Here is a 20,021-nt window from a genome sequence, read left to right as displayed (position 1 = left end):
AAAAGGTTAATTAAAATAGATAATTATGACGTTTCAACAGGCATTTCCCTGGATCTTCTCATTTGGTCTACAAGTATTTTTTCTTTTCTTCTTTTTTTTTTTTAGAGATAGGGTCTTGCTCTGTCATATGGACTAGAATGCAGTGGTGTGATCATAGCTCACTGCTGCCTCAACCTTCTGGGCTCAAGTGATCCTCCCTCTTCAGCCTCTCTAGTAGCTGGAACTACAGGCATGTGCCATTATGCCCAGCTAATTTTTCAAAATTTTTTTTTTAGAGATGGGATCTCTTTATGTTGCCCAGGCTGGTCTTGAACTCCTGGCCTCAAAGGATTCTCCCACCTCAGCCTACCAAAGTGCTGGGTTTATGGGTGTGAGCCACCACATCCAGTTCACAGGTATTTTTGAGTCCTGTCTTCACTGTGTTTTGGAACCCACAGAGGAGCTAGCTCACTGTAGGCTTTATTTTAAAATGTCTGTTGAACGGAATGACCCAGGATTGCTTTACATATTGTAGAGATATAAAAAGAAACATAATTTATGGTTGCTCCACATAAGCAGCATCCAGTATAGTTGGGAAGATACATGAAAAAAAAAAATCAAACAGTGATTTGCAGTGGATTTCAAATAGCTGGAAGAATGGAGATTCAAGTTTTGTGGAAAATGAGGAAGTTGAGTTACACCTTGAATGCTGGATGGGATTTGGCATGGTAGAGATAGAAAGAAGACAAAATGCTTAGCAAAAGCTTGGGGGAGGCTGGGCACAGTGGCTCACACCTGTCATCCCAGCACTTTGGGAGGCTGAGATGGGTGGATCACCTGAGGTTGGGAGTTCGAGACCAGCCTGACAAACATGGAAAAACTCCATCTCTGCTAAAAAATACAAAACACTAACTGGGCACAGTGGCCCATGCCTATGATCCTAGCTACTAGGGAGGCCGAGGCAGGAGAATCGCTTGAATTGGGGAGGCAGAGGTTGCGGTGAGCCAAGATTGCACCATTGCACTCCAGCCTGGGCAACAGGAGTGAAACTCCATCTGAAAAAAAAAAAGCTTGGGGGACAGTAATGAGAATTTTGTTGTAAACACAACTTACAAGTTAATGATTCACATGGAGAAACCTGAGAAATGGGGTCCGAGTACGGGAGGCAGTGGAGTGCCACGGCTAAGAAAGAGTGCTGACTATGGAGGTAGAGACTTTCTAGATTCAAATCCCAGCTCCTCCCCCCTCCCCACTGGCTTTGTGATGTTGGGCAATTTACTTAACCTTTCTGTCCCTCAGTTTCCTCATCTGTAAAGTTTGGGATAATACTAGTACCCACTTCATAGGGATGTTGTACAATTGGAGTGGACGCTGTTTGTAAAGATCTTAGGTTAGAGTCTGGCACTTAATAAGCATTTAATCAATGTTAATTGTTATTATTTGTTTTTGTAATGGAACTCTGATGCTATGACCCAATCAAAAGAACTATCCAGTTAATTTTGAATTGGGTATAGAATAGCAGATCTCTTGGTCATTAAGTAAGCTGGTTACTGTCTGAATTACTGCCAAAGTGCTGGTAGGAACTAGTTTATGGTCAGAAGAACATGAAGTGTGTAGAACTCAATGGAAGCCTTTGAGAGCCAGGAAGAGGAATTTGGACTTGGATGACGGGCAGGGCACAGTCATATTTTCTGAGCAGGGAAGTAATGTGATGAAGGTGAGAGGAGAAGAGCCGGGGCAGCAGGCAGTCCATTGAGCACCAGTGAGGGAGTGAGGGGGCTAGTGTAACAATTCAGGGGTAAGGTGATGAAGGCCAAGGACAGGACCGGGACTGTGAGAGGGAAATGCGGTAGGAAATTGGAGAGACTTCAAAGGGAAAGTGTCTACTTCTTACCTCTTCTACTGCTGCCACCCTGGTCCAGGTGATTGTCACTTCTTATGTGGATTACTGCAATGTTCCCCTACCTCTCTGCCTCTGACCTTGCCCCGAGGTCTAATCTCTTCACAGGTACTCCTTTGTAGTCTGGCAGCTCTCCTCCTGCACTCCGTGGGCAAGCTGAACGCCTTGCTGGGATCTACGGGGCCTGCGTGTGAATCCTGCTTCGTCTGGCTTCATCTCCTACTAGGTATCCGCCCCACTCCATGAAGCTGCTATCCCTGACTTCCTCCAACACATCAGGACTTCCTCAGGAAACTTGCCTATGCCTGTTCTTCCTAAATATCTGCCTAGGCTGAGTGTGGTGGCTCACACCTGTAATCCCAGCACTTTGGGAGGCCGAGGTGGGTGGATCATGAGGTCAGGAGATTGAGACTATCCTGAAACTCCATCTCTACTAAAATACAAAAAAAAAAAAAAAAAAAAAAAATTACCCAGGTGTGGTGGCACACACCTGTAATCACAGCTACTCTGGAGGCTGAAGCAGGGGAATTGCTTGAACTCGGGATGTGGAGGTTGCAGTGAGCCGAGATCGTGTGCCACTGCACTCTAGCCCAGCGACAGAGCAAGACTCCGTCTCAAAAAAGGAATACAAAAATTAAACAGGTGTGGTCGTGCATGCCTATAGTCCCAGTTACTCAGGAGGCTGAGGAACGAGAATTGTTTGAACACGGGAGGCAGAGGTTGCAATGAGCTGAGATTGTGCTACAGCACTCCAGCCTGGGTGAACGGAGTAAGACTCTGTCTCAAAATAAACAAAGAAATATCTGCCAAGATAATTCCTTTACCTTTTTTCTCCTTTAAGTGTCTGCTTCAATGTCATCTTATTAGTGACAACTTCCTCAGCCACCCTTTTAAAATAGCCGCCCTTCTCTACCTCACCACTCCCAGACAAGTCTGGCTTTCTCTTCTCGGCCCTTATCACTACCTGACATAGGAGCTCTTTATTTGTTTATTGCCAGATTTCTGCACTGGGATGTGAGCTCTACAAGGACAGATATTTTTGATCTTGCTTATGGATGTATCCCCAGGACCTAGAACAGTGCCTGGCATATAGTAGATGCTCAATAAATGTGTTGAATGAATGCATGAATAAGAAGCAGTCCGATTTGCTGTGTTAGGCACTGTGCCCAGTGACCCTTCAGAAGCTGCCTCATTTATGCTTCCAGTGACACTGTTCAAGGAGTGTATTGTTCTCACTGTTTTACAAATGACAGCACTGAGGCAGAGACCAAAGGTGAACAGGGGCACAGAGCTGGTAAGTGATGCAGTCAGGAGTTGTGTCCAGTTCCTTTGACCTTAGTGTCACCATTCTGCGTGGCTGAGATGGGAAGGGAGGAGTCAACAGGATGCCGGCCAGGGCTTCCAGGCTCTGGAAGATGGAAGAGCGTCAGAAGCACTGACAGAAATGCAAATGCTGGGAAGAAGGCCAGAGCTTCAGAAAAAAAAGTAGCTGAGGGAGGAAATGTTGGATCAAGTAAATATTCAGGGGAAAATCCTGCTCTTTAGAAGAATGACTAAATAATATATTGTCCAAGACCCTTGTGACAGTGAAAGTGGGCACTTTTTTTTTTTTTTGAGATAAGGTCTTGCTTTGTTGCCCATGCTGGAGTGCAGTGGCGCAATCTTGGCTCACTGCAACCTGTCTCCCAGGTTCAAGCAATCTTCTTGTCTCAGCCTCCCTAGTACATGGGATCACAGGCATGTGCCATCGCGCCCGGCTACTTTTTGTATTTTTAGTAGAGACTGGGTTTCACCATGTTGGCCAGGCTGGTCTCAAACTCCTGACCTCATGTGAGCCTCCCACCTCGGCCTCCCAAAGTGCTGGGATTACAGGTGTGAGCCACAGTGCCCACTGCACTATTAATAATAAGCTGCAGCAAGAAGCATACATGGAGGTTGTCCCAGCAAAGGGGGACCAGCGGTCCCTTTGGTCTCAGATGATTGGAACATCCGCGAGATTCATGGCTAGAGATTTGGGTATCTCCCTTCTGGAGATACACAGGGAAGCCACAAGGTTGGGGTTCTCATCAGCAGGGAGAAGGAGGAAGAGAACATGAAGACCAGCTTTGAGACCCTCCCAGAGATAAGTGGGAGGAGAAGAAGAAGCCCATGGAAGACAGAACCAGAAGGGAGAAGAGGCACAGAGGTCAGGAGGAAAGGGGACAGGAAGGAAGGGGAGCGGGGGAGGCCGCATTTTTAGCGCAATTTAAAAGTAGGTCAGTGGGAAGCTGGTAACAAAAACAAGATTAGAGAATCACTTGTTTTTTGATTTTGTAACAAAATCTTCATCTGTTTCAACACAATGCTAAAAGGCATTTAATTAAAGCAGCTCCAAATTCATTTTGACTTGATAACTTTTTTTCTGCTGCTCCGTTATAAACCTTGAGACTCTTTTGGGTGGTTCCTTTTCTTTTCTTTTTCCTTTTCCTTTTCTTTCTCTTCTCTTTTCTTTTCCTTTCTTTTCCTTTTCGAGACAGAGTCTTGCTCTGTCACCTAGACTGGAGTGCAGTGGCGCGATCTTGGCTCACTGCAACCTCTGCTTTCCGGGTTCAAGCAATTCTCCTGCCTTACCCTCCCAAGTAGCTGGGACTACAGGTGTGCATCACCATGCCTGCTAATTTTTGTATTTTTAATAGAGACAGGGTTTTGCTACATTGACCACACTGGTCTAGAACTCCTGGCCTCAAGTAATCCACCCACCTTGGCCTCCCAAAGTGCTTGGATTAGAGGTGTGAGCCACTGAGCCTGGCCTGGGGTGCTTTCAAAGGCTAGATCAGAAATCAGATTTTGGTGTTCCAGCCTGAAGTTTAAAAAAAAAAATTTTTTTATTTTAAGAAATATTCACCCCTGTAATCCCAGCACTTTGGGAGGCCGAGGCGGGTGGATCACGAGGTCAAGATATCAAGATCATCCTGGCCAACATGGTGAAACCCTGTCTCTACTAAAAATACAAAAAAAATTAGCTGGATGTGGTGGCATGTGCCTGTAGTCCTAGCTACTCAGGAGGCTGAGTGAGAATTGCTTGAACCCGGGAGGCGGAGGTTGCAGTGAGCAGAGATTATGCCACTGCACTTCAGCCTAGGGACAGAGCGAGACTCTGTCTCAAAAAAAAAAAAAAAAGAAAAAAGAAATATTTGTTTCTGGTCACTTTTTTTTAAGTCTATGATACATGTGCTGAATGTGCAGGTTTGTTACATAGGTATGCATGTGCCATGGTGGTTTGCTGCACCTATCAACCCATCAGCTAGGTTTTAAGCCCCTCATGCATTAGACATTTGTTCTAATGCTCTCCCTTCCCTTGCCCTCTACCTGCCAACAGGCCCCAGTGTGTGATGTTCCCCTCCCTGTGTCCGTGCGTTCTCATTGTTCAACTCCCACTTATGAGTGAGAACATGCCGTGTTTGGTTTTCTGTTCCTATGTTAGTTTGCTGAGAGCGATCATCCTGAAGTTTTTTCCTGTGTCTTCTCAGGCCCAAAGCAGTACAAGGTCCTGCATTCAGAGTGTCATTGACACACGGGTGGAAGATACAGAAGGAAGGGGGATACTTCTGTGATTTCTTTGGGGTCAGAAAGGTTAAAAATTGAGTTTCTGAGCCAGCATAAGTAATAGTGTCTAAAATCTGGCTTTCCATGGTAAAGTAGAAATTTTAACATTTCATGAACATTTCAAGTAGGTATTTTCCTACCTTGGCTTCTTCCTTTATTGGAGAGAGGGAGATGGGGAGGGGGAAGCAAGCAAGCCAACAAAACCCTAGTTCAAAACATAATTGAAATGATAGCATTAGCAACAATGCTGGTGTCTAGCAGTAACGTGGTTGGTCTGTCTCGTAATTGGGAAGAAGAGAGAGCTGGGTTGCTGAGCATAACATTTTTGTCTATCCAGACATGGTGAGTCCATTTGGCTCTAGCCAGAAGGTGCCTTTTCCAGGTAGTGATGATGCATGCTTCGTGCATGGCTTTGTGTTCTTGGTTTATTAGACACTAAAGTCTCGGGATGGAGGCCCTGGAAACAGAATCACTCTCTCGCATTCTCTGAATACGAGTATGAGTAATTGTGTTGGGTAGCAGCATCCGGCAGAGGACAAGCAGCAGGCCTTCCCTGCAGTTTCTTTTTATCACAGCAGAAGTGTTACTGGCAGAAATCACTGTGGCACACAACCCCTGGGCACCAAAAGGAATAAAATCTCACAGGAATTCAAAGGGAACAAAGTCATTAACACTGAGCCAAAGCCTGCTGGCGGACATCACAGAAATCCAATGGCTACAGAGGGCTCCTGAGAGGAGGAAATGCATGACTCTAGGCTACCCCGCACAGATGGTAATATCAGATCCTCAATACTGGTTTTCATGGAAGCAGTCTGTAGCTGGTGTTCATGCCACATGGGATGAGTGTGTGTCAAGGCTGACCTTGAGCAGAATGAGGACTTTGTTTTGGCACACTACGCTCCTCTGCCCTTCTCAGCTCCACCCTAAAGACTGAGCACTCTTCAAGAGTCCCATGCAAGGTTTTGTATTCAAAATAAGACTTTATTGGAGGCATATGGTACCTCACCGACTATGCTCAATGCGCTCCTCCTTTCTCCTTTGATCACCTCCCTCCCTCCCCCCTCTTCTCCTCTTGTCCCATCTGTTTTATTTCCAGGCTTTTCTTTTCCCTTTTCCCTTCTTTTTGACCATTCTTCTTTACTTTTCCAGAAATATGAAATGGGGAGAGAGAAAGGTCGAGAGAGGGTGGGTAGGGTGGGGCTGGGGGAGACAGAGAGAGGAGTCAGGGCGGGAGGGTTATCTGCTATCTGCAGATTTTAAATCTGTAGTGTTTGTTGGGGTGCCTTTGTATTGTTGGTGTTTACTTTCACCTCATAGGGTTGTTAGGAGGATTAAATGTGGAGTGTTTAGCTCAGTGCCTGGCATGCAGTAAGGTCTCAATAAACACTAGTTATTAGTATTGAAAAATTTACCCTTGGAATAAACATTTGGGGAGTGGGAGATTTCTTCTCTCTACTTAAAAAGTACCTTTTTCTGAAGTTCTTGTTTTATTTTTATCTATTTTTATTATTATTTTTAGAAGTGGGGTCTAACTCTGTTGCCTAGGCTGGAATGGGTGGCGTGATCAAAGCTCACCACACCCTCAAACTCCTGGGCTCAAGCAGCCCTCCTGTCTCAGCCTCTCTAGTAGCAGGGACTGTGGATGCATGCCACCATGCCTGGCTAATAAAAAAAATTTTTTTAGCTGGGTGCGGCCGCTCACGCCTGTAATTCTATCACTTTGGGAGGCTGAGGTTGGCAGATCACAAGGTCAGGGGTTCGAGACCAGCCTGACTAACATGGTGAAACCCTGTCTCTACTTAAAAATATACAAGTTAGCCAGGAATGACGGTGCGCACCTGTAATCCCAGCTACTTGGGAGGCTGAGGCAGGAGAGTTGCTTGAACCCAGGAGGCGGAGGTTGCGGTGAGCCAAGAACATGCCATTGCACTCCAGCCTGGGCGACAGAGCGAGACTCTGTCCCAAAATTTTTTTTTTTTTTTTTTTAGAAATGGGTTCTTCCTATGTTGGCCAGGCTGGTCTTGAATTTCTGACCTCAAGCAGTTCTCCAGCCTTGGCCTCCCAAAGTGCTGGGATTACAGGTGTAAGCCGCACCACCTGGTCCCTTTTTCTGAAATTCTTTCAGGATAATTACATGTTTACATGCACATAGTCATATGCACATGAATGTACACACACACACACACACACACACACACACACACACACACACATTTTCTTTCTCTGTTTTACAGAGGTGGCTCAATGCGGAAAATAAAGCCAAGGTTTCAACTTTGGTCTAGTAAAGTAGCTTTCAAAAAATTTTAACCTCCACAACTGCCACCTATACATACCTCTGTATAAAACAACATGGGAGGCCGAGGTGGGTGGATCACGAGGTCAGGAGCTGGAGACCAGCCTGTCCAACATGGTGAAACTCCATCTCTCCTAAAAATACAAAAATTAGCCAGGTGTGGCGGCACATGCCTGTAATCCCAGCTACTCAGGAGACTGAGGCAGGAGAATCGCTTGAACCTGGGAGGCGGAGGTTGCAGTGAGGCAAGGTCGCACCACTGCACTCCAGTCTGGGAGACAGAGTGAGACTCCATCTCAAAAAAAAAAAAAAAAAAAAAAAAAAAGCTGATTGTCACATACTAAATTAATTGCATGACCCGGAATGGGTTTATCATCTATAGTTAGAAAAGTCACGATCTAGTAGTTCCGTAGGACAGGACTTTGCTGGATGCCACCAACAATGTCCTAAGCCTGGGCCTACAGTTCCATCTTGACCCTCCTCCAGATTTGTCATATTCGAAATTTTTTCAGTTTCTCCTTTTTTTTGTCTTCTAAGTTAAGAAATGGCAAATTAGAAATGCCTCATCTATCTTTTCTTCCCCTTCCAAACCTCCTTTTTTTCTTTCTATCCCACGCATCCTCCACTCCCTATCAAGAAATGATCATTTTAACTGTCACTTCCTGAATAATAGTAAAACGACTATGCTAACAGCAGTCATAATAACAATGGCAGCTAACAGTCATTTCACACCTGCTTTGTGCCAAGCACCTATCCAAAGTGCTTTATAAATTTTAACTCGCTTAGTACCCATAACCACTCTAACCACTCTCTGTAGTAGACTATACTATAATTACTCGGGGGGAATGAATTGCCTGTTCTTTTTTTCCAACATCTAGCCAGAATCCAGAAGACTCACATATTATGGAATCTGGGCTAAATACTTAAAGTAGAAATGAGACTAATATTATGGAACAAGCAATTGCTTTAATAAATCCTGATGGCAAACAATAACTAAAGAGACTGACCACAAACCTCGAATCAGCAAACCTGAGGTGTTTTTTCAAACCTAATTGCTGTAGTTAGGCTAAAATTACTTGTGATGTACTGCAAACTTTTGTTGTAAAGCATAACATAAAAATTTAGTCACATGTAAACATTCACCCAGAGAAAATTTCTGTAACATTTGTTGTTTTATCCTGATCTCAATGCAGGATAAAACAACAAGGGGCCAGGGGACCCTGCCTATCCATCGCTGTTAGTCACCACCATCACCACCACCACCCACAGAAAGAGCAGCCTGGTGTCTGAAATGATGGGTAAAGAATTGCTTGTAAACTAAAAAAAGAGAAAACTCAAATGTCTACCTGTTTAGTTAAAGCAGTTTTAAATATTTAACAACCTTCATTTTTCTCTCATTATAAAAGTAATATGATGTTCACTGTTAAAATTCTGAAACATGCAGTGAAATGGAAAAATGAAAATATAAGTGACCCCAAGTATCACCACCCACAGACAGCAGCTATTCACGTTTCGGTGTAGTGTGAGTGTGTTTAGGCCTTCAGACATGTTTTGTTTGGCTTACCCAGTGTTTTAAAATGTTTTTCATTATAAAAACCTGGATTTCCAGTTTCTCTTGAAAACAGACCAAGATCTGACAACACTGGGCCCACATTTTTGCACCACAACAGCGGCTGAGAGTTGAGTCACTGCTGCCCCTCTTGGGCAGGGCAGGGCATATGTATTTCCTCCACCCCAGTCCCCACCATTCCCATTTTTCTTATGCTTGGTCAGCTTCATTTACTTGATATTCTCATATTCTGGTGGGTATTTGAGTTTTCTCTCTTTTAGTTTACAGGCAATTCATTACCCAGCTTGTCAGGGATCAGGCTGTTCTTTTTGTGGGTGGTGGCGGTGGTGACAGTGGTGACAAAGGGTGGTGGATAGGTGGGGTCCCCTGGTCCCTTGTTGTTGCAAAGGGTGGGGGAGCAGAAGTCTTTCATTTGTGGATTCTGCTCATATCTAACATTTTTTTAAAAAGCTCTATATCTAGAGAATTAATTTCTTTTCTTTTTTCTTTCTTTCTTTTTTTTTTTTTTTCGAGACAGGCTGGAAGGCAGTGTTGTGAATCTCAGCTCACTACATCCTCCTCCCAGGCTTAAGAGATCCTCCTACTTCAGCCCGAGAGTGGGTGGGACCACAGGCATGCGCCATCACAGACACCTGGCAAATTTTTGCATTTTATTGTAAAGATGCGGTTTCACCTTGTTGCCCGTGCTGGTCTCAAACTTCTGGACTGGAGCAGTCCTCCCACCTTGGCCTCCCAAGGCATGATCCACTGCACCCAGCCCATCCACTAAATCTTTAAATGAAAAACTGCCCCTGGCCTCTGTTCCATACCTGGAATTTTTTCTAGGCTACTGGCTTTAACGTTTTTTAAAAAATCATCATTCACAGTGAGAAGTAAGTTTTACAAAATTGACTCAACATATATATGTTTACAACAGAAAAAAAATGTTTCATGGAACAATCACTTGCCCTTTCTCTATGTGATACAGTCTGGTAAGTTCATTCTCTTCTAATATAATTTAAAAATACATGGGTCATGACCCATTAAATTGATGTAATAATTCTCCTACGGGTCGTTACTCTTGGTTCAAAATACATCATTCTGCGACAATTTCTGGTTTACAACTTGACTTCTTAGGATTTCAGCTTTTCTCTTTCCCCCACCCATTTAAGTCCAGTGTGCCATTCTTCAGCAATCCCTTTAAGCCAATGACTTGTTTTGGATCTGCTTAACTGGATTTGACCATCCCTACCCTCTACAGCATGACTTCTGGACTGCAGCTCAGTCCTGGGCACCAATCGGTCCCTATTGTGCCCCATCCATTTTGTGTGGGATTTGTCTTTAGCATTATCTCGCTCTATGCATTGTTCCTACTTGACAGAGATGGGAAATCCGTTAGAGGATGAAAGTTCTTATCATGCTGAGTAGAGTGTTGTGTACCATCAGAGAAAGGCTGTGCCTAGGGTGCTCTTAGCCTAGATATTCACATGTCTACCCCCTCATTTCCTTCAGCTTCTGTTCTACTGTCCCTTCCCCAGAGAGGCCTTTCCTGACTGTGGCATCTCAACTACAGCCCTGGTCCCATCTGTCCCCTTGCTTTGCTTTAGCTTTTCTTTTTAGCTCTCATGGAGGGTCTGGCTGTACCTTGTTTGGAGTCATAGAATGTAAAAGCAAGGAGAGATTTAGAGACCAGATATGGTCCAGGCCTCTAATTTTATACAGAGAAAATGCAAGCCCAGAGAGATAAGTAGAGTCTATGGCAGCCTAGATTATTTGTGGCAAAGCTGAACTAGAAACCAGATCCCTGGGTACTTGTCAGTTTCTCACTGGCTTATGATGAGGTTTTTCTTTTTTGTAACTCTGTCTTATAATAATCTCTAGGATGCATGATATTAGACTGTATTACACTCATTAGACTCAATAGTAAATAGTGGTATGAAAATGTTCTGCTCACACATTTCATTTTACTCTGAAATACACACACGCACACATGTGCACACACACACTCTGAAGCATAATGAGGTGAGTAACATAGATACCACCTCAACTAAATAAACTACAATATCAAAGAGAAAATGTTAGTTGCAAAGATTCAGAAGACTAACTACGTTGGTAGCCAGAAATTTCATACAGGCAAAGACTTGAGTTTAAAGCTCCAGTGAGGCGCAGGGTTTTTGATGATGAACGGGTGATGAGGAGATGGAGGCTTATGTCACAGGATTTGATAAAGGAGAGAGAGGGGCTACAGAGCCGCACAACTAGGGTACAACTGTCCGTTTTGAGAAGAACCTTCCAGACTAGCGGGGAAGGTAGTTCAATCCACAGCTGGTAACTTTTGCACCTGCAGGAGCTGGGTGTTTTGGGGAGTTCTAGAAGCTCTTCTATATAGTACTTTCCAGTCCCAAATACTTCATAGATTCCCACAATACAAAAGTGTTGGGGATTAGTGGCAATTTATATTTTGTAATTTTGGCAGTCCTGTATCTAGTCACTATCTTTTGGCAATAACATTAATATTCTCCTTTTCAGGAATTGCTTCTCTCCCATTGGTTGTGAATGGTGGGACTGTTTTTCCCTGACTTCCCCCAGCCACGCGGAAACGGTAAGACCCAAGCTAATCTAAAAGGGACCTGAATCTCAATCAGTGGGACAGAGACTGAAAATAGTTAAATCTCACTTATTCTAATAACACTAGATGAAGCAACACTCTGTCTAGACTACTGAAATATTCTCACCACACAAACCCTGACATGTCTTTACTTTTTGTCATCTGCTGGCCTGGTTCTCTAGCCTTCCCTTTCATGTGAACTCTCCCATATCCTCCTAGTAAATTTCCTTTTGTTTAAGCTAGCCATGGTAATTTCTGATGCTGACAAAAAACAAACAAACAAACAAACAAACAAAAACCCCTTGATTACAATGGACAATCTGACCTGGGATATCCAACCACCACTTTCCACCAAATCTATAGTAAGGGGCATCTCAATAAACATTTATTCATTATCTACAATTTGCCAGGTGGTATGCCAGGGGCTATCTTTTAGGTTATCTAATTTAACCTTATAACAATACCACAAAATAGGAATTATTTAATTTTAGATGGAAATACCAAGTGTCTTGGTCCATTTAGGCTGCTATAACCAAATACCATAGACAAGGTTGCTTAAAATAAACAGAAATTTATTTTTCTCAGTTTTAGAGTCTGAGAAGTCCAAAATCAAGGCCCCAGCTGAGCTGGTGTCTGATGAGGGCTTACTTCTTGGTTCATAGACAGGCCTCTTCTCTCTGTGGTCTTACATAGTGGAAGGGGAAAGGATGCTCTCTCAAGTCTTTTTCATAAGGGCACTAATCCCATTCACAGGGACTCCACCCTTATGATCTAATTACCTCCCAAAGACCCCATTGTCAAATACTATCATATTGGAGATTAGGTTTTGGCATATGAATTTTTAGGGACACAAACATTCAGTCTGTTACATCAAGGGTAAGTAAATTGCCAAATGTCATATAGTTTGTAAGCAACAGAGTTGGTATTCAAACCTGTGTTTAACGTTCTTTCAATATGTCTGTTTTTCCTTTTTCCTTTTCCCCTACTATAGTACATGTGTTAAGAATTTAAAGGTATTCAATAAAGGTAAATTTATTCTTTAGAAAATCTATCAGCTAAGAGGAAGATTTAGGAGCCAAAAAATTATTCTAATCAATATCATAGAAAGCATGTATCTTAGCAATAATAGACTCCCAAAAGATTTATGTGGTGTTTCATAACTATAATGCTTCATGACTATAGAGATCAATTAATTCAACTTTCTCACCTTGTAGATAAGAAAATAGAGGCCAACCAATTTCTGTATTGTCAAGTACTATTGAAATTACTATTACATTTGCCAATAATGAGGTTTCGCTCCAAACCAATTTAATTTAGTCATAAGACAGGTGGGACTGTGTAAATTTATATAGCTCAATGAAAATTTGAGAGCTGAAAGAGACCTCTAGGTCTCTTACAATAATGTATCCATCTGTCTCTATCATGGTGAGTTTAAAAAATATCACCAGATTGTCTTTTTCTTTATAGCCTATAAAGGAGGCAATTCAGTCACCTCCCTTGTAAAGCATTAGAATGTTGTTTACACCTCAACCTAATTACATTTAAAAAACTAATATATTCCATTTAAAGGTGTTTAAAATTGTTATTTGAAAATAAGAAGCAGCCTTAAAGTAGAAATATTACTAGGCAACTCTAATAATTAGAAATAACATAAGCGCAAGGTTTCAGGGTGAAAGATGGAGCGGCATGGGGAAAGTTTCCTTTAATCTAGGAGAACAGTTGTGAGGGTCTGCACAATATAGTACAAACCTGCTAGATTCATTTTGGGACCCTCCACAGTTGAATTTCTTGTAGCAAATGTTTATTGAAAGCTTCTTATATATGAGTTACTGAGCTAAGAGCTTTTAGAATACAAAGACAACCAGATGCAGTTCCTGACTGTAAGCAGCTGGGAACTAGTTAGGGAGGGAGATATGGCAGGTCCGCATATACCTCTAAAAGGTATCAAGTGAAAAGTGGTGTCAGATCCCCGGAAATGCACTGCAGGTAAGGCAAGCCTACACTGCACTGGGGGAGTTGGGGAAAGCTCTTGAGGATGGATATGATTTTGACAGTCGGAGACAGTGAAAAGGTTATGCACCCAGAAAGTATGGGGTAAAGAGAAGCCGAAAGATGAGAAATGTTCATATATAAATTTTTCATTTCAGGTCCTAAATTCTACATTGGGATCAGTACTTTCCTGTTTGGAAGCTCCTCTCTTCAGCTCTCTAATCACCAAGGACTTACATAAAAAGATTGAGTGGATGTGTTAAAAGGGTGAGGTTGTTGATAGATTTATTCTCTCTTTTCTTAGTTTTGTTTTTCTTTGTAAGTAGGATTATAGTATAGAAAATATTTTTTTTTTTTTTGAGATGGAGTCTTGCTCTTTCGCCAGGCTGGGGTGCAGTAGCACTACCTTGGCTCACTGCAACCTCCTTCTCCTGGATTCAAGTGATTCTACTGCCTCAGCCTCCTGAGTAGCTGGGACTATAGGTGCGCACCACCACACCCGGCTAATTTTTTGTATTTTAGTAGAGACGGGGTTTCACCATGGCCAGGATGGTCTCAATCTCCTGACCTCATGATCCATCCTCCTCGGCCTCCCAAAGTGCTGGGATTACAGGTGTGAGCCACCGTGCCTAGCTGAAAAGAATTATTTTTAAAAAAGATATTGTATGTACCTCTCACGGACAACTTAAATCCTTGCTCCTCATCATAAATTCCTGACTATCTGATAATATTAAATTTGAATTGGAAGTGTTAATGTGAACTCCTGATTTTAAAGGGGGTGTGTGTGTGCGCGCGCGCACATGGGTGCGTGCATAGGCTCTGTTCTCTGTAAGAGCCTAGAAGCAATAATGGCTCAGCGGCAAAGAGAACATCTACTGGTTTCTAAATAGCATTTTCTTTTCTTCTTTTCTTAAAGACAGGGTCTCACTTCACAGCTTAGGCTGGAGTGCAGTGGCTTGGGCACTGCAGCCTTGACTTCCTGGGCTCAGATGATCTTCCCACCTCAGCCTCCAAAGTAGCTGGGACTACAGGTATACACCACCACCGCTAGCTAATATTTTTGTATTTTTTGGAGAGATGGGGTTTCACCATGTTGTTCAGGCTGGTCTCAAACTGCTGGGCTTAGGAGATCCTCTCACTTTGGCCCCTGAAAGTGCTGGGGTAATAGGTATGAGCCACCATGCCCAGCCTTTAAATATCATTTTCTGCTAAAATTAGCCAAGGTTCTTTGGAGGTCTGGGGCAGGGAAATATAACTTAACCCAGGTAAGCCTAGACATACCATATTTCCAGAAGGAAATTCCTCCAAGACTAACAGGGCCCGATCAAGGGGTTAGCTTGAAGGAGTTCTCACTGACTAAATTTGGGATGATTCGGGCATTAAGAAGAAAAAGTGAAGAGAGAGAAAAAGAAGAAAAAGGAGGAGGAGGAAGAAGAGAAAAAGGAGGAGGAAGAGAAGAGAAGAAAAGCAGCAGTTTAACACTCATTTGACTCTCACTTTGACAACTGGTATAGAAAGGGAAAGAAGTAAACTTTAACTCCCTCTTTTTTAGGAGGAAATGTAGGTTTTCCCCATTTGAGGAAAGATTTCCTCCCCAAACAGTGCTAGGTAATAAATATTTTCATTTGAATCTTATGAAATGGTTTAAAAAATTTCACGATTTTCATTCCATATCCAAATACGGGATGAAAAAGAAATCAGAAAAATCAACACTTTACAACTCCCATTGAAATGACTGATTCTGGCGAGAATCATTCCTGGATACTGAAACAATGATGCAAAAAGTTATTGGGGCAAAAGCACGAATCCCCCTGGTGCCAAGTGTCTCCCGCTGGATCACTTGCCGATTGCAAAGTGAAAACACACCTTTACATCTCAGTGGGGAGATGTGGCTAGCTTTCTTTAGCGGAGGTGTCAAATCAAGCTTAGTTAATGGGTGAGACAACCTAACATTTCGTTTCCCCTGATGTGATGCAATTTGAAGTTCACCCAGCATGACCTATAAAGCATTCTAGCCAAAAACGTCAAAGCTCTGTGCTCATCATTCTCCATTTGTTCTTATAAATCCATTCCGAACCTTTCACCATCCTGCCCTGCACCACGGGGGACTCTCCTCTGCAGACTCTATTGCCCAGGTTCCTTTGCTTTTTGGCTTTGGTTAGATTTGGTCAATGCAGGGGCTGCAGCACCATTTTGAAGGTAGAGGAGAGAGATGTCGTGGTATTTGTTCCCCACCACCCCACTCCCTGCCCGGGTGCAGTTTTGGTGGTAACTGTGTTGCTGCAATATCCATGGCTCCTGGTAGGGACCCCTCCCAAAGCTCCAGCTCCTGCAGTGCTTCAGTAACTGCACTCAGCTCAGGCTGCTGCAGACCTAGGGGCAGCAGTCCCAGAGTGCCTCACCATCCTTTGTTCCCTGTGCCTGCTCACACATCTGTAAATAGTCCCTTCATGTCACATCCTTCAGTTAGACCCTTTGATTATGTTATCTGCTTCCAGTCAGGACAATGATTGATTCTGTCTGAATCTAATCCGTCCTTTATTTGAACAGGACATCAAGTCTAGAAAAACAAGTTTACACCTTGAGATAACAATCAGACAAATCTAGAATTTGGGGCCATTTGCTAGTCTGTTACTTTCAAAGATCAATGTTATTTAAAAAAAAAAAAAGTAGAAGAACTCTTCCAGACTAAACTAAAGAGATGTAACTATCAAATGCAATATATACATCTGGTTTGCAAAATCGTATCATATTATACTATATTCTATACTATATTTTTGGAACAACTAGGAAAATTTTAATATTGACTAGATTTTTGATGATATTAAAGAAATAATTGCTTTAGATATGATAAAGGTATTATGGATTTTAAGCAAATGTCTTTTTTAAAGAGTTGCACACTGAAGTGTTTTCTTTTCTTTTTTGAGACGGAGTCTTGCTCTGTCATCCAGGTTGGAGTGCAGTGGCACGATCTTGGCTCAGTGCAACCTCCGCCTCCTGGGTTCAAGCTATTCTCCTGCCTCAGCCTCCCGAGTAGCTAAAATTGCAGGCATCAGCCACCACTCCTGGCTAATTTTTGTATTTTTTTTAGTAGAGGTGGGGTTTTGTCATGTTGGCCAGACTGGTCTCAAACTCCTGACCTCAGGTAATCCACCCGCCTCGGCCTCCCAAAATGCTGGAATTACAGGCGTGAGTCATTGTGCCCAACCCATACTAAAACATTAAGGCTGACTACCTTATCCTTTTACAATAACTGCAACTGCCTTTAAAATGGGTAGCAAAATATTTAGATAGGTTATATGGCAGAATATGAACAGGTATTAAATCTAACTGATAGGGACATGGTGTTCATTGTACTATCCTTTCAACTTTTCTGTTTGAACATTTTTATAATAGAATAAAATAGTGGAAAACATTAATTAAAAAACCAAAATTGCTAACCTATCCAGGAACGATTTATCCTTTTCCCAAACGGTTATAGTTGTTGTTGTTTTTTTTTTTACTTATACTGTTCATTTGTTTAGTTCTTGGAAGTGAAGGACTGGGCTTTGTAGTTCTTTTTATACCCTACAGAGGCTTGTGCAAAAGTGTTACTATTATTATTTTTAGAGACAGGGTCTCACTCTGTCACCCAGGCTGGAGTGCAGTGGTACAATTATAGCTCATTGCAGCCTGGAACTCCTTGGCTCAAGCGAGTCTCCTGCCTTAGCCCCCCCAAATAGCTGGGACTACAGATGTGTGCCACTATGCCTGGCTAATTTTTTTTTTTTTAGACAGAGTCTCATTCTGTTGCCCAGGCTGTAGTGCAGTGGGGTTATCTCAGCCCACTGCAACCTCTGCCTCCTGAGTTCAAGTGATTCTCGTGTGTCAGCCTCCTGAGTAGCTGGATTACAGGTGCCCACCACCACACTCGGCTAATTTTTGTATTTTTGGTAGAAATGGGGTTTCACCATGTTCGCCAGGCTGGTCTTGAAATTCTAACCTCAAGTGATCCACCCACCTTGGCCTCCCAAAGTGCTGGGATTACAGGTGTGCTAGTTAATTTTTGTGTAGAGATGGGGTCTCGCTGTGTTGTTCAGGCTGGTCTCAGACTCCTGGGCTCAAGAATTCTCACATCTTGACCTCCCAAAGTGTTGGGATTGCAAGTGTGAGCCACTGTGCTTGGTCGTTTTAAAATCGATTTTAAGCCGATCTCATTGTGCACAAACACAGGCATATGTGGTCAGGTTTCTATTTCTTTTTTCATTAAAGAAAGAAAAAAGGCTCAAAAAGCTGAATGGGATGCAGAGAAGTGCAATTTAGACACTTTCTTGGAATTATTCAAGAGCAGTTTTGGGGTCCCTTCTTGGGAGCCAGTGAAGACAGATGGCATAGAGTCTGATACTTCACAATCCCCTTAAAAGTTTTGCAACTTCAGACAAGCCGTTGAAGAAGCTGGCTCCCAAAAAAGATTCAGGTGCGTTCCAACTTTACAGTCTACTCAAGCCAGAGAGAAAATCAGGATTAGATTAAGCCTGAATAGAGAAAATTTTGAGTAAACTGCCTAATGAGATCTAGTCTTGTGTTTATGTAACTTAATTAAAAGAGCATGTCAGCACATAAAAATTAGTATGACTGGGCATGGTGCCATGTGCCTTTAGTCCCAGCTACTCAGGAGGCTGCGACAGGAGGACTGCTTGAGTCCAGTAGTTCAAGTCTAGCCCGTATAACCTTGTGAGACTCCACCTCTAAAAGCAAATAAACAGAATTAACGTAATTCTCTTCCTGGCTAACATGTAATCCTTTCTGCCCTGTAAACCTGCTGAAACCTCCAAGGTGGTCCAGGGCAGAGAGAGAAGCTCTGAATCATCTGGCAGAATGTGTGTATGTGCATGAGACAAATCCTGCTAGGTGCCCATACTTTAGGAAAATTGTCATCATCCTGTTCATTTGCCAATCTTTGGTTAAAACATGGGCATGTGACATAACCAGGACAAGGAAGTTGGGAGGGTGAGAGTGGGGGTGGAGGATTTTCTATGAAGCTTTCAGAAAAAGTTTCTCTGCTCTTAAAAAAAAGATGTATTTGAGAAATAGACCCTTTCTGTTTCTAAATGTTATTGTATGAAGATGTGATGCAGCATTAACCTGCTGCTAACACCCTCTCCAAAAAATGAAAAGCCCTGATTTGTAGCATTTGTCCATTTCCATTTCTGTGGTGTAAATGTTCCCATTATGGCCAATTGCAAGCTGGATAACTGACAGGCAAAATTCCTGAATATTTAGCAACTGGCTCTTAGGAGCCTGTGGGAACCAACTCCAGCTCACCATGGTCACTGAGAGCTGCAGAGCTCAACTTATGAAAAGAGTAGGCATTAGGTGGGGATGGCGGAACAGAAAGATGAAAGACTCTAGGTCCTTAATGACACTTGAGAGTCATGAAATTAACCAACCCTGGAATCTTCCTATCTCTGGACTTATTACATAAGTTAATAAATGTACTTATTGCAGCTGGTGTGTGTGTGGGGGCAGAATCTGGGCTTGATGTAGCCGGTGCAGATATCCATGGGTTCCCTCCTAGTGGAGGGAGGGGAATACAGCAGGGGCAAAGCTGAACGTTGGATAATGGAATGTTCAGTTGGTGGCCAGGAAGAGCGGGGCAACAGAGGATGAGGGGTGGGGAGGACCATCCGGGTTGAAACAGGACTATGGCTGGTTGCTGAGAGGAACAGGAGGGTGTCTAGTGGCCAGCTGGGCTGTCAGTGCCCTTGCCAAGGAGGCTGAAGTTTAGGGCAATGTTCCAACGAGAGCAGGCGGCTGAGTGAGAATCAGGAAGCCAGGCAGAAGCCCAGACTTGGGAAGGGCAGGACTGCCCTGCCCGGTGCTGCAGAGCACAGTGTTGTGGGATGGAGGGAAAGGGTTGCATGAGAGAAGAGGAAATGCAGAGAGTGGCAGCAGTATAATTCCAGAGATCTAGACTACTCACTTGCCATAGTATGGGGAAAGGGCTTTCAGTGTCTAGCAGGCAGAGCCAGAATTCGCTCAGATGCTGAGCAGCTGAGGCTGAAGGTTGTGGGGGCTTTTGGTAACTGCCATGGATCAGGCTGAGAAATGTGGAAGAAACCAGCATCTTCTCCAAAGC

At 43.1% G+C, this 20,021-nt stretch overlaps 1 long non-coding RNA gene across 1 annotated transcript; it reads left to right on the top strand.

Annotated features, from left to right (window-relative positions):
* The first annotated feature begins 9,844 nt into the window (after positions 1 to 9,844).
* On the top strand, positions 9,845 to 14,163 carry LOC135275400 (uncharacterized). The gene is made up of 3 exons (XR_010343007.1): positions 9,845 to 10,298; positions 11,836 to 11,908; positions 14,062 to 14,163. It is a non-coding gene; the product is annotated as an uncharacterized LOC135275400 (long non-coding RNA).
* Positions 14,164 to 20,021: the final 5,858 nt, after the last annotated feature.

This window comes from Aotus nancymaae, unplaced genomic scaffold, assembly GCF_030222135.1.
Source record: "Aotus nancymaae isolate 86718 unplaced genomic scaffold, 86718_ANA_hifiasm-v0.15.2.pri h1tg000016l, whole genome shotgun sequence".
NCBI classification, from domain to species: domain Eukaryota; kingdom Metazoa; phylum Chordata; class Mammalia; order Primates; family Aotidae; genus Aotus; species Aotus nancymaae.
The sequence above is the reverse complement of the archived record's forward strand: the minus strand, read 5'-3'. Positions and strand labels throughout refer to the sequence as shown.